Genomic DNA, 14,800 nt, shown 5'->3' on the forward strand with positions numbered 1-14,800 from the left:
AATTCTGACCAGTTTCCCAGTCCTTGCCGATGAAAGACATCCCCACAGCATGATGCTGTCACCACCATGCTTCACTGTGGGGATGGTGTTCTCGGGGTGGTGGGAGGTCTTGGGTTTGAGCCAGACATAGCGTTTTCCTTGATAGCCAAAAATCTCAATTTTAGTCTCATCTGAACCGGAGTACCTTCTTCCACATTGTCATGACGTTGCCCTCTTTGGACACAGCGAGCACCATTCCCCTACCTCTGAACAATCTCCCTCTCTCTGTCGCATACACCCAGGCTGCTGTGGTCAGAGAGGTCGTAAATTCCTAGAAGAGATCCTCTCCTCATGGCCAGAGTATAGAGAGAGAGAGAGTGAGTTTTCATAGAGAGAACAAAGGAATTCCTTCCACCTCACAGAACTGGAGGTCCAAACAATATTTATGTTCTGGAGAATGTATAAAAGATTGGTGAAGAATCCAGCTACGAACTGGTCCGTTTGGTACAATTTTGTGAAACTCATGAGACAATACAGCCACATTACCATAACCATGTTATGAGGCTCCCATCTAATGGTTGTATAAAATGAATGAGTAAAGAATAAACTACACTGCCTAAATATATAAATGGAACACTAAAATAACACATCCTAGATCTGAATGAATGAAATATTCTTATTAAATACTTTTTTCTTTACATTGTTGACAACAAAACGTTGTTGTGCTGACAACAAAATCACACAAAAATTATCAATGGAAATCAAATTTATCAACCCATGGAGGTCTGGATTTGGAGTCACACTCAAAATTAAAGTGGAAAACCACACTACAGGATGATCCAACTTTGATGTAATGTCCTTAAAACAAGTCAAAATGAGGCTCAGTAGTGTGTGTGGCCTCCACGTGCCTGTATGACCTCCCTACAACGCCTGGGCATGCTCCTGATGAGGTGGCGGATAGTCTCCTGAGGGATCTCCTCCCAGACCTGGACTAAAGCATTCGCCAACTCCTGGACAGTCTGTGGTGCAACGTGGCGTTGGTGGATGGAGCGAGACATGATGTCCCAGATGTGCTCAATTGGATTCAGGTCTGGGGAACGGGCGGGCCAGTCCATAGCATCAATGCCTTCCTCTTGCAGGAACTGCTGACACACTCCAGCCACATGAGGTCTAGCATTGTCTTGCATTAGGAGGAACCCAGGGCCAACCGCACCAGCATATGGTCTCACAAGGGGTCTGAGGATCTCATCTCGGTTCCTCTCTGGCGAGCACATGGAGAGCTGTGCGGCCCCCCAAAGAAATGCCACCCCACACCATGACTGACCCACCGCCAAACCGGTCATGCTGGAGGATGTTGCAGGCAGCAGAACGTTCTCCACGGCGTCTCCCGACTCTGTCACGTCTGTCACGTGCTGTTGGGAAAATTATGATTAAATGACTGAACAAATAATTTTAAATGGAACTGTAACTAAGTTAACATATACTCTGTTTTATTATATCTGATTAACAATATGAGTTCATAAGAAGGGATTGTGTGACACGGACAAGGAGTAATTAAGGTTAATGAACACCATTCCAACTAGGCAGAAACGAATGTGTTGTGGATTAAGTAAGAAGATAAGGTAGTTAGCCTATGGTTGAACCGACGGAACTGAGCTCTGGGGTGTTTTAGATAAGGCTGTGAGTGCATTCCTAGGTTCTCTGTTAATTAGAACTGTCAGATAAGTGGTGATCGATAATGTTGATGGGTCAAAAGTTAATTCAGTTATGTTGTGTGACCTGTGTGTGTTAGTAAGTTAGAATTAACTATTAACCTCACTTTGTTCCGGTCGAGAGGAGGGGATTCTGTTAAGCAATGAAATGACGTCATGTTATTGTATATAAACTGTTGCTCGTGGTAACGTGGTAGCGCGCTCCGAGAATAAATTCTGTTACCTATTATTGAAATGGCTGGTCTCCGTCTATTTTATGCAAACAAGAATCTTACAAATTCTCATAAAATAGATTAAGGGTTTTCAATGAATGAAAACACATTGGCATAATTAAATTACAGTAACACGTGCTCAGTGTGAACCTGCTTTCATCTGTGAAGAGCACAGGGAGCCAATGGCGAATTTGCCAATCTTGGTGTTCTCTGGCAAATGCCAAACGTCCTGCATGGTGTTGGGCTGTAAGCACAACCCCCACCTGTGGACGTCGGGCCCTCATACCACCCTCATGGAGTCTGTGTCTGACCGTTTGAACAGACACATGCACATTTGTGGCCTGCTGGAGGTCATTTTGCAGGGCTCTGGCAGTGCTCCTTCTGCTCCTCCTTGCACAAAGGCGGAGGTAGCGGTCCTGCTATATTCTTTCCATTTTTTAATAATGGATTTAATGGTGCTCTGTAGGTATGTTCAAAGTTTCGGATATTTTTTTATAACCCAACCCTTATCTGTACTTCTCCACAACTTTGTCCATGACCTGTTTGGAGAGCTCCTTGGTCATCATAGTGGTGCCCCTTGCTTAGTGGTGTTGCAGAATCTGGGACTTTTCAGGACAGGTGAAAATACAGCTGAAGCCGGAAGTTTACATACACTTTAGCCAAATATATTTAATCTCAGTATTTCACAATTCCTGACATTTAATCCTAGTAAAGATTCCCTCTTTTAGGTCAGTTAGGATCACCACTTTATTTGAAGAATGTGAAATGTCAGAATAATAGCAGAGAGAATTCTTTATTTCAGCTTTTATTTCTTTCATCACATTCCCAGTGGGTCAGAAGTTTACATACACTCAATTAGTATTTGGTAACATTGTTTTTAAATTGTTTAATAACTTGGGTTAAACGTTTCGTGTCGCCTTCCACAAGCTTCCCACGATAAGTTGGGTGAATTTTGGCCCATTCCTCCTGACAGAGCTGGAGTAACTGAGTCAGGTTTGTAGGCCTCCTTGCTCTCACGTGCTTTTTCACATCTGCCCACAACTTTTCTATGGGATTGTGGTCAGGGCTTTGTGATGGCCACTCCAATACCTTGACTTTGTTGTCCTTAATCCATTTTGCCACAACTTTGGATGTATGCTTGGGGTCATTGTCCACTTGGAAGACCCATTTGCGACCAATCTTTAACTTCATGACAGATCTCTTGAGATGTTGCTTCAATATATCAACCTAATTTACCTGCCTCATGATGCCATCTATTTTGTGAAGTGCACCAGTCCCCCCGCAGCAAAGGACCCCCACAACATGATGCTGCCACCCCTGTGCTTCACGGTTAGGATGGGTGTTCTTCGGCTTGCAAGCATCCCCCTTTTTCCTACAAACATAATGATGGCCATTATGGCCAAACAGTTCTATTTTTGTTTCATCAGACCAGAGGACATTTCTCCAAAAAGTATGATCTTTGTCCCCATGAGCAGTTGCAAACCATAGTCTGGCTCTTTTATGGCGGTTTTGTAGCAGTGGCTTCGTCCTTGCTGAGCGGCCTTTCAGGTTATATCGATATTGGACTCGTTTTACTGTGAATATAGATACTTTTGTACCAGTTTCCTCCAGCATCTTCACAAGGTCCTTCGCTGCTGTTCTGGGATTGATTTGCACTTTTCGCACCAAAGTACGTTCATCTTTAGGAGACAGAACGTATCTCCTTCCTGAGCGGTAGAACGGCTGCGTGTTCCCATGGTGGTTATACTTGCATACTATTGTTTGTACAGATGAACGTGGCACCTTCAGGCGTTTGGAAATTGCTCTCAAGGATGAACCAGACTTGTGGAGGTCTCAATTTTTTTTCTGAGGTCTTGGCTGATTTCTTTAGATTATCCCATGATGTCAAGCAAAGAGGCACTGAGTTTGAAGGTAGGCCTTGAAATACATCCACAGGTACACCTCCAATTGACTCAAATTATGTCAACTAGCCTATCAGAAGCATCTAAAGCCATGACATAATTTTCTGGAATTTTCCATGCTGTTTAAAGGCACAGTCAACTTAGTGTATGTAAACTTCTGACCCACTGAAATTGTGATACAGTGAAATAATCTGTTTGTAAGCTATTTTTGGAAAAATTACTTGTGTCATGCACAAAGTGGATGTCCTAACCGTCATGCCAAAAATATAGTTTGTTAAACTTATGGCTGCAGGGGCAGTATTGAGTAGCTTGGATGAAAGGTGCCCAGAGGTGCCCAGAGTAAACGGCCTGCACCTCAGTCTCAGTTGCTAATATATTATTAGTATAATAATATTGGATAGAAAACACTCTGAAGTTTCTAGAACTGTTTGAATGATGTCTGTGAGTATAACAGAACTCATATGGCAGGCAAAAACCTGATATGAAATCCAAACAGTAAGTGAGAATTCTGAGGTTTGTATATTTTCAACCCAGGCCCTATTGAATTCACATTGGGATATGAATGAAGTTGCACTTCCTAGGGCTTCCACTAGATGTCAACCGTCTTTAGAAACTTGAATGAGGCTTCTACTGTGTTGTGGGACTGAATAAGAGCTGAATGAGTCAGGTTACTGGCAGAGGGCCATTTCCTGGTCACGCGCATTCCACTTGATATCGACTTGCGTTCCATTGCTTCTGTAGACACAAAGGAATTCTCCGGGTGGAACCTTTCGAAGATTTGTGATAAACATGCTAATGATTGATTCTATACTTAGTTTGAAATGTTTCTGCGACCTGTAATATAACTTTTTGAAGTTTTTGTCCGAAGTAATGCATGAGCGTTTGGATATGTATGCCAAACACGCTAACAAAAACAGCTACTTGGAAATAAATAACAGACATTATCGAACAAATCAAGCATTTATTGTGGACCTTGGATTCCTGGGAGTGCATTCTGATGAAGATCATCAAAGGTACAGGAATATTTATCATGTCATTTCTGGTTTCTACTCCAACATGGCGGCTAATTTGATTATCTTTCTGAGCGCCGTCTCAGATTATTGCAGTTTTTTAAAAATCTGACACAGCGGTTGCATTAAGGAGAGGTATATCTATAACTTGTATTATCATCTACATTTATGATGAGTACTTCTGTTGAATCGATGTGGCTATGCAAAATCACTGGATGTTTTTGGAACTAGTGAACGTAACGCGCCAATGTAAACTCAGATTTTTTGATATAAATATTAACTTTATCAAACAAAACAGACATGTATTGTGTAACATGAAGTCCTATAAGTGTCATCTGATGAAGATCATCAAAGGTTAGGGATTAATTTTCTCTCTATTTGTGCCTTTTGTGACTCCTCTCTTTGGCTGGAAAAATGGCCGTGTTTTTCTGTGGCTTGGTGGTGACCTAACATAATCTTTTGTGGTGCTTTCGCCATAAATCCTATTTGAAATCGGACACTGTGATGGGATTAACAACAAGATTACCTTTAAAAAGGTATAAGATGTTTGAGGACTTTTAATTATGAGATTTCTGTTGTTTTGAATTTGGCGCCCTGCACTTTCACTGGCTGTTGTCATATCATCCTGTTAACGGGATTGCAGCCCTAAGAAGTTTTTAAGAAGACATTTGAGGAGTGGTTGAAAATGAGTTTTAATGACTCCAACCTAAGTGTGTGCAAACATTTCGAATTCAACTGTATACTGAGATCATGTGACAGACAATGTGATACTTAGATTGCACACAGGTGGCATTTATTTAAGTAATTATGTGACTTCTGAAGGTAATTGGTTCCACCAGATATTATTCATGGGCTTCTTAGCAAAGGGGCTGAATACATACGCACGCACCACTTTTCAGATTATTAACATAAATAAATAATTTGAAACAAGTTATTTTTTTCATTTCTTTTCACCAATTTGGACTATTACTTGTATATACATTACATTAAATCCAAATAAAATCCATTTAAATTACAGGCTGTAATGCAACAAAATAAGAAAAATGCCTAGGGGTTGAATACTTTTGCAAAGCACTGGATGCATTCAAACAATTTACTGTACATTTTTAAAAGCTGAGGAAAGATTATATTGATGACGAATTGGCACATTTTCTGGTGCGACATTCAAAATTCAACACTAATCAATCAAAGAAGTGCTTTTAAATTCACAGTGCCGTGTCTCTGTACTTACATTCTTTACACCTTAGTTTTTCAACACAAGTAAGCTATGACTATTCATCTGAGGTGACCCATCTATCTCCTGCCTTTATCAAATGCCAATCACTGTATTTTATCTGCTCCTTGCCTGGCTTTGTTGTCACGAGTCTCTCCCTCATCTGTACTGTACTCTACAGTGCCTTCAGAAAGTATTCACAACCCTGGAACTTTTACACATTTTGTTGTGTTTGTCTGAATATTAAATTGATTAAATTTAGATTTTGTGTCATTGATCTACACTCAATAATACCCCATAATATCAAAGTGGAATTATGTTTTTCGAAATGTTTACAAACTAATAAAAAATGAAAAGCTGAAATGTCTTGAGTCTATAAGTATTAAACCTTTTGTTATGGCTAGCCTAAATATGTTCAGGAGGAAAAATGTGCTTGAAGCTGCAGTATGTAACTTTTTGGGGCGATCTGACGAAATTCAAATAGAAATGTGTGTTATAGATCTGTCATTCTCATTGAAAGCAAGTCTACGAAGCAGTAGATCTGTTCTATTTTCGCTATTCAATGCTTCCCGTTCTTAACTTTTCTTTTTGCATCTTTAACTTTCAGTTTTGTATACCAGCTTCAAATAGCTGAAAATACAATATTTTTGGTTATGTAAAATATATTTCACAGCAGTTTAGATGTTACAACGATTCTCTACACTATACTTGCTTGTTTTGTCCCATAAACTGAAATTAGGCAAACTATTCTAATTTTGGCAAACAGGAAATCTCGAAGCGATTTCTGTATAGTGCATCTTCAACAAGCCACATAGTACGTTGCATGGACTCACTCTGTGTGCAATAGTAGTGTTTAACATGATTTTTAAATGACTACGCAACATCTTTACCCTACACATCCCAATTATCTGTAAGGTCTCTGTCGAGCAGTGAATTTCAAGAGCAGATTCAACCACATTTCCAATGGCCACTGTGTTCTTGGGGACCTTCAATGTTGCAGACATTTTTTGGTACCCTTCCCCAGTAAAAAAAATATTTTGACCAACAAGTGACAGGTTTAATCAGCACCATGGGCAGCACCCTACACACTAAAGCAAGATGTTGATAAAAACTGATCACATTTGTCGAAGTGGAAAATGAGTTGTAGTTGTAAACAACGCAAAAGTCAGTCCATGTTTCAGTGCAGTCAGTCCATGTTTCAGCATCGGCATAGCGGAGAGAGGCCAATGGAATCTTTGCAGGATATCAAGTGGGGTCCATTTGTCCTCATTGGAGCCAGAGTGGGCATTTTAAGTCTGAAAACACATTTTTGGACAGAAAACCCGTGGCTAGGGTAGGATGCTAGTCTAACCTGGCTCCTCTGTTCCAAGATCATCAGGAACAGTTGGAGGTGGAGGAAGCTATGCAGGTGTTAGGGTGGGTAGGCTCTGCACACAGAGCTAGCTGGAGCTCGGTAGAATCATTGCTGTTGGTCTTGATAGGGGCCTGTGGTTTGATGCTGCTGCGCATCGCTCTACATTTCCTTTGTTTGGGTACTTTGTCGATTAGCAGATTCTAACTAGCTTAATAGGCTAATAGCACTAGAGCTTTTTATAGCATCAAATTTTGATCTTATGGATGGTCAGTCCTTGCATCAATAGATTTGCCTATACATTTCAGTGGTTACATTTCTTCAGCCCCATCCCTCAGCTATTTACCAAAACAGTGGTGGAGTGGCCGCTGTGTTATTGATGGGATTTGAGATTACCCCTTTAAATAATGAAAGCAGGAATTCTGAAGAAACACATTGACTCATTTTCATATTTGTCCATTTTCTCACTACTGAACCGTGCTGTGTAGACTTGAGCCAAGCTGCACTGGACTGGTTACGCATCCACCATAGTTGCAGGAATCATGCTGGAAAGGAATGTGAAATAGCCGTGCCAGTTCAGAGCAGTTTGGGTCGGCATGATCGCGTGAAAGGCTAATAGGAAGCAACAGTCTCAGATTTAAATTAGTGTAACTGCTAGTAGAACTGACTTTCTCCAAAGAAATGACTTAATTTAAAGACTTAATCACTAAATATTGAGTATGACGATGAGATTGTGTATTTTATGAAGTAATGTGAATCATTTTTAACAATGTACTGTATCTATCCCTATGACCTATGATGGTATTGAAGAACGCGAGGGGAAGAAATGGATGGGTGAACACAGAAATAGCGAGAGAACTGCAAGTGGAGGTTATTTTGGAAGATGGAGGGTGTCACGATCTCTAAGAAGTGGACCAAAATGCAGCGTGGTATGTGTTCATGGTGATATTTTAATTAAAGAAAACACTGAATACAAAACAATAAACGAAAAACAACCGTGACACTATAAGAACTGTGCTGACACAAGCAACTAACATAGACAATCACCCACAATGACAAAACAGGCTACCTAAATATGGTTCCCAATCAGAGACAACGACTAACACCTGCCTCTGATTGAGAACCATATCAGGCCAAACACAGAAACAGACAAACTAGACATCCAACATAGAATACCCACTCAGATCACACCCTGACCAAACAAAACATATAAACATACAAAGCAAACTATGGTCAGGGCATGACAGAGGGGTTATGAAGATTGGATATTTATGAAATGTATTTTTAGCATAATTTATTTGTGTTGCTGTTTAATGATCCAATCTCCACGTAAATAAATATATTTCATTTTGACAATCAGATCTAATTTGTACTTTTTTTTGGTCATCCCCAAAATGTATTATCAAAATATGATAGAAAAGTTGTGTATATTTTACCTGAAACAAATTATACAGTGGTGGATTATGTAATGATTTTGTATGGTATAATAATAATCATCACCATCTATTGGATTTATATTGCCCCAAGTCGTTAGTCGTGATAGCTAGAGGGACTTTGTAGTCAGGAGGAAACTGTACTAATGTTTGGCACTCTCCGGCTTAGTTTACAGTCATCATTGGTAACAAACTCTGTAACCTGGGACATTTGCCAACCATGGATTAAATACTGTAGTACATTTTGAAAATGAAAAACACATCAGATCTCCCTTGCTGTGTACTATGTGAGTTTTGTCAGCCAAGCTACAACACAGGAACATGAGCAGTCACTATGGCCAATGTATTGACCACGCTACAATGAATTTATCAATCATACCTCTCAAGTACATTGACATTTTTTATTGACGTCATGTTCTGGCTTAGTTTACAGTCATCATTGGTAGCAAACTCCGTAACTTGGGCCTATATTTGCCAACCAAGGATTAAACACTGTAGTACGTTTTAGTTACAGACACCTTGTTAGTAATCTGAAAAGAATGACTAACAACGCAACCAAAATGTCATTCAAGTCACGGAATATGGAAAGTGGGTGTCTGATGCATCTGCCTTGTGCCCTGAACTTAACAGTATGCTCTTGTTTTTAATGAAGTCTGAGACACTGTACTGAGGGTTTAACACTATGTGCCCTGACTCAGATGATTGCAATGGATCATAAATAATATGATGACTTGCCAGTACGTATTGACATGCATCTTCAATAGGATCTACAAATCTCTGCCGAGAACCATTTTTTCTCATAAAAATCTCAGGGATGATTGATTCACTTGGCATATAATGGTGTCTGCCTGGGTTTCCTCTTTTCTATTTCAATATGTTCTTTCAATTCTCCCCACAGTTTATATCAGTGAGTGGTGTAGGTTGTAATGGAAAAGGTGGAGAGACAACCCAGCTAGCACCTAATGTTCTGAGAACCATGTTTCTTACAGCTTGGTGAGAGTGTGGTTGTCCGGTGGTTATTTTGCATAGAAGGATAGTATCTTGGCTTTGGAACATTCTCAGCATAATGAGAAAGAAGAATTAACAACATGTTATTTTCTTCTCAATAGAGAAAGAGAGGAAAGGAGGAAAGATTGCTTCCTTTGAAGCTGGACAGTTTTTCTTCTGAAGAGAGCAAACATGATTTTATCCAGTACGGAGTCAAGGGGTGTGAAGATTTCCCCTAATCTATATTAATCTATGGAATTTGTCTCTATGTCAGGTTGCAAATAAAGTGCATTGTGGATGTATTTTGCAGCTGTTGTATTGTTTAAAACACTATGATGAACTGTAGACCAAATAGCCTACTGTTGAATCATGTCACTTTGTTTAGGTTGACTGGTTGTGCTGCTATGAGGACTACTTACAATTAAGGTTCCAGTTAGTCTTGAATGGATGTTATTGCAACAGGAACTGCACACATTTCCAGGCAAAACTCGCCTAACTTTCTGCCTTTCTGCCTGCCTTTTTTTTAAACTGTAGGCCTACTGTTAGCCGAGGTAAAAGAAGCCTCAACACCCCCCCCCCCCCCCCCCCCCCCCAAGGTGATCAAAGGAGGCGTGTTTAGTTTAGCTAGTTGAGGTGTGCGACTGAATAAAAAGAGGAAGGACGGGAGGCTGAGCGCACAGGACGGACAGGTGAAGACAGGTGTGGCTTCAAGGTAAGATCATTCTGGCATTGATGCAAACAGACATTGATGCCACAATATGCCCTGATTTTAAGATATGATGGGTTCTATTTTAACAAAACTAACGCAATGTTAAATCTAAGCGCTGGCGGTAGGGCTATACAGTAGGTTTGGGGGTGTGTCAGATACAGTGGGGCAAAAAAGTATTTAGTCAACCACCAATTGTGCAAGTTTTCCCACTTAGAAAGATGAGAGAGGCCTGCAATTTTCATCATAGGTACACTTCAACTATGACAGACAAAATGAGAAAAAAAATTCAGAAAATCACATTGTAGGATTTTTAATGAATTTATTTGCAAATTATGGTGGAAAATAAGTATTTGGTCACCTACAAACAAGCAAGATTTCTGATGAAAATTACAGGCCTCTCTCATCTTTTTTAAGTGGGAGAACTTGCACAATTGGTGGCTGACTAAATAATTTTTTGCCCCACTGTATACTGTATGTGTGCTATTTTTATTTTATGGGCGCAGATGCTGGCAGTGGCGTGAAAGGTCTGTGTTTTTATGAATAAACAAGTTGTGAGTGTGTCGAGGCTTGGTCTGTCACTGGCTGGCCAATCATTACATGCTCCATGGCTAAATATGTGGTTTCTTCCAATTACTTATTGTATTGTTTTGTATTGCATTGTCATCAACTTCAAGTTCTTAAATTGCCTTCCTCATATTTGAAAAATATGTTGAACATGTTTGTAGTCCACATTGTTCTAACTGCATTGCTTCAATATCGGGGGCACTCAGAGTCTGAGCAGGGGTGGCCGAACACAGGGGCCATGGAGGTTGGAGTGGGGATTTCATTTTTTAAATTAAATTTGACCTTTATTTAACTTGGTAAGTCAGTTAAGAACAAATTCTTATTTACAATGACAGCCTACCCTGGCCAAACCCTGGGCCAATTGTGCGCAGCCCTGTGGGACTCCCATTCATGGACGGATGTGATGCAGCCTGGTTTCAAACCAGGTACTGCAGTGACAGCCTCACTCTATGCTCCCAAGAGGCTCCCGTGTGGTGGGTCACCAGGTGCACAGAGACTGTTTCGGGTTACCAGGTGCACAGAGTCTGTTTCAGGGTAACCAGGTGCACAGAGCCTGTTTCGGGATAACCAGGTGCATGTGGTTCCTGACAGCGGAAATATAGACGTCTTAGTGTCTGGGGAGGGGTGCTTAAGTTTGGTTGCCCCGTTTCGCCTGGTGGGCAAGGTTATGGAGATGGCTGAGGCCCAGTCGGGATGCGAGGATGGGTGATGCCCAGTGAGATGTTGACCGGTGTCAACCGGGTTGTCAACCGGTTAGGGAGAGTAGGTGTGTAGGCCTGGAGGTCTGTAGTTCCAGGGAGTAAGCTATACGTTCTCAGGTCCAGGGAGCGAGCAGGCAGGCAGGCAGGGAGTGTAGGCCTAGAGATCTGGAGTCAGAGGTCACCAGGTCAATGGGGGCCTGGCTAGAGGCCCAAATTAATAGGTGTGTGAGTGACACTGTCCTTCAGGGGAACAGAGCAGGCAATTAATGTACAATCGTGTGAGATTAAAATGGATTAACCAAAATGGACTAACATGTAAAAGGCTTGTCAGTTGATATTCTGAAAGTAGTTTGAGGGTTGTAGGTCACATGACCAGGGAACTATTGAAATGTAAAAAGTAAAAAAATGAATGTATAACCGTGTGAGATTAAATTTGACAAACTAAAGGGTGTACAATATAGAACCTTGGTTGAGTCCAGTAGGTCACATGACCGAGGAGCTATTGAAATTCAAATGTTTGCAAAATTCATCTAAAACATGTGAGATGAAAATGGACAAACTAAAGGGTGTGCAATGTGTAGTCCCACTGAGTGTACATTCTGAAACTTGTTTGAGGTCAGTAGGTCACATGACCAAGGAGCTTTTTAAATTAGAAATATTGAAAAACATTGAAATCAATGTAAAATCGTTTGAGATGAAAATGGACAAACAAAAGGTTGTGCTACATATACTCAGTGGATATTCTGAACGTAGCTTGAGGGTTGTAGTTAATAAGACTAAGGAGCTATTGAAATTGTAATCTTAAAAAAAATGCAAAAATCTCATGAGATGCAAATGGCCAAAAAAAGGATGTCCAATGTGTAGGCCCACTGAGTGTACATTATGAATCTTTTTTGAGGTGTTTATTTTAATTTAATTTAATTTCACTTTTATTTAACTAGGTAAGCTAGTTGAGAATAAGTTCTCATTTACAACTGCGACCTGGCCAAGATAAAGCAAAGCAGTGCGATACAACAATAAAACAGAATTACACATGGAATAAACAAGCATACAGTCAATAACACAAAATAAAAAATACAAAAAATAAAGTCTATATACAGTGTGTGCAAATGGCATGAGGAGGTAAGGCAATAAATAGGCCAATAAATAGCGAAGTAACTACAGTTTAACAAATTAACACTGGAGTGATAAATAGCAGATGATGATGTACAAGTAGAAATGCTGGTGTGCAAAAGAGCAGAAAAGTTAATAAAATGAGGATGAGGTAGGTAGATTGGGTGGGCTATTTACAGATGGGCTATGTACAGCTGCAGCGATCGGTTAGCTGCTCAGATAGCTGATGTTTAAAGTTAGTTAGGGAAATATAAGTCTCCAGCTTCAGCGATTTTTCCAATTCGTTCCAGTCATTGGCAGTAGAGAACTGGAAGGAAAGGCGGCCAAAGGAGGTGTTGTCTTTGGGGATGAGCAGTGAGATGTACGTGCTACGGGTGGGTATTGTTATCGTGACCAGTGAGCTGAGATAAGGCGGAGCTTTACTTAGCGTAGACTTATAGATGACCTGGAGCCAGTCGGTCTGGCGACGAGTATGTAGCGAGGGCCAGCCAACTAGAGCATACAGGTCGCAGTGGTGGGTGGAATTAGGGGCTTTGGTGACAAAACGGATGGCACTGTGATAGACTGCATCCAGTTTGCTGAGTAGAGTATTGGAAGCTATTTTGTAAATGACATCGCCGAAGTAGAGGATCGGTAGAATAGTCAGTTTTACGAGGGTACGTTTGGCGGTGTGAGTGAAGGAGGCTTTGTTGCGAAATAGAAAGCCAATTCTAGATTTACATTTGGATTGGAGATGTTTAATATGAGTCTGGAAGGAGAGATTACAGTCTAGCCAGACACCTAGGCATTTGTAGTTGTCCACATATTCTAAGTCAGAATCGTCCAGAGTAGTGATGCTGGTCAGGCGGGTGGGTGCGGGCAGCGAACGATTTAAAAGCATGCATTTGGTTTTACTAGCTTTTAAGAGCAGTTTGAGGCACCGGAAGAAGTGTTGTATGGCATTGAAGCTCGTTTGGAGGTTAGTAACACAGTGTTCAAAGAAGGTCTTAGTCTGCCGATAAGAATACGGTGATTGACAGAGTTGAAAGCCTTGGCCAGGTCAATGAAGACGGCTGCACAGTACTGTCTTTTATTGATTGTGGTTATGATATCGTTTAGTAGCTTGAGCGTGGCTGAGGTGCATCCGTAACCAGCCTGCACAGCGGAGAAGGTACGGTGGGATTCTAAATGGTCAGTGATCTGTTTATTAACTTGGCTTTTGAAGACTTTAGAAAAATAGTTTGAGATGTAAACCGAAAAAAAAGTGTGTGCAATGTGTGTCTATGTCATCGGGTTAGCTGGAACCCGTTTTAAACGTTTTAGGAGTACTGGTTTAAGAGCTATTGAAATGTGAACATTTTGATTTGTCACTATGTTGACGGTCCCTCAGTGCTGTTTGTGGATGTAAGGAAAACTACAGGTGAATATGAGTAGAATATCCAACTTGAATCTGTCTTTACCTCGGTATTATGAACTGAGGTACGGTTAATACCGGCTTTTTGTGGGTCTTAACTTCCCATTAGTGCTGTATGAAAATGGCACCTTTGCGTCAGTTTAAAAGGACACACCTCAAATATTGCCACCCCTCTCTCTCAGCGCAAGTGAGCTGATGTTAGACAGAATGGCGTTCAGAATGGAAAATGCCAGTGTGCAAGTCTTTACTTAACGAAATTGCAAACTATAATGTCCGTTTGACACTTGCGCCTCCTTACTGCAAGCCGAAAATAGAGCCCAACATGTTTTAAGTGGTGCACATCGAATTGATTTGGCCTGGCTAATACATTATTTGTTTGTTTTCAGGCTGCCTAGTAATTTACCAAGGTATGAATTGTATAGAGTGTGAGGTTGGGGTCTCCAGTCATGTAAAAACACATTTAAAAATATGATTGCACTATGAAATATTTATAATTGCTCCCATCTGTCACTTGCACTTATG

Source organism: Oncorhynchus clarkii, chromosome 28 (genome assembly GCF_045791955.1).
Source record: "Oncorhynchus clarkii lewisi isolate Uvic-CL-2024 chromosome 28, UVic_Ocla_1.0, whole genome shotgun sequence".
Taxonomy (NCBI): domain Eukaryota; kingdom Metazoa; phylum Chordata; class Actinopteri; order Salmoniformes; family Salmonidae; genus Oncorhynchus; species Oncorhynchus clarkii.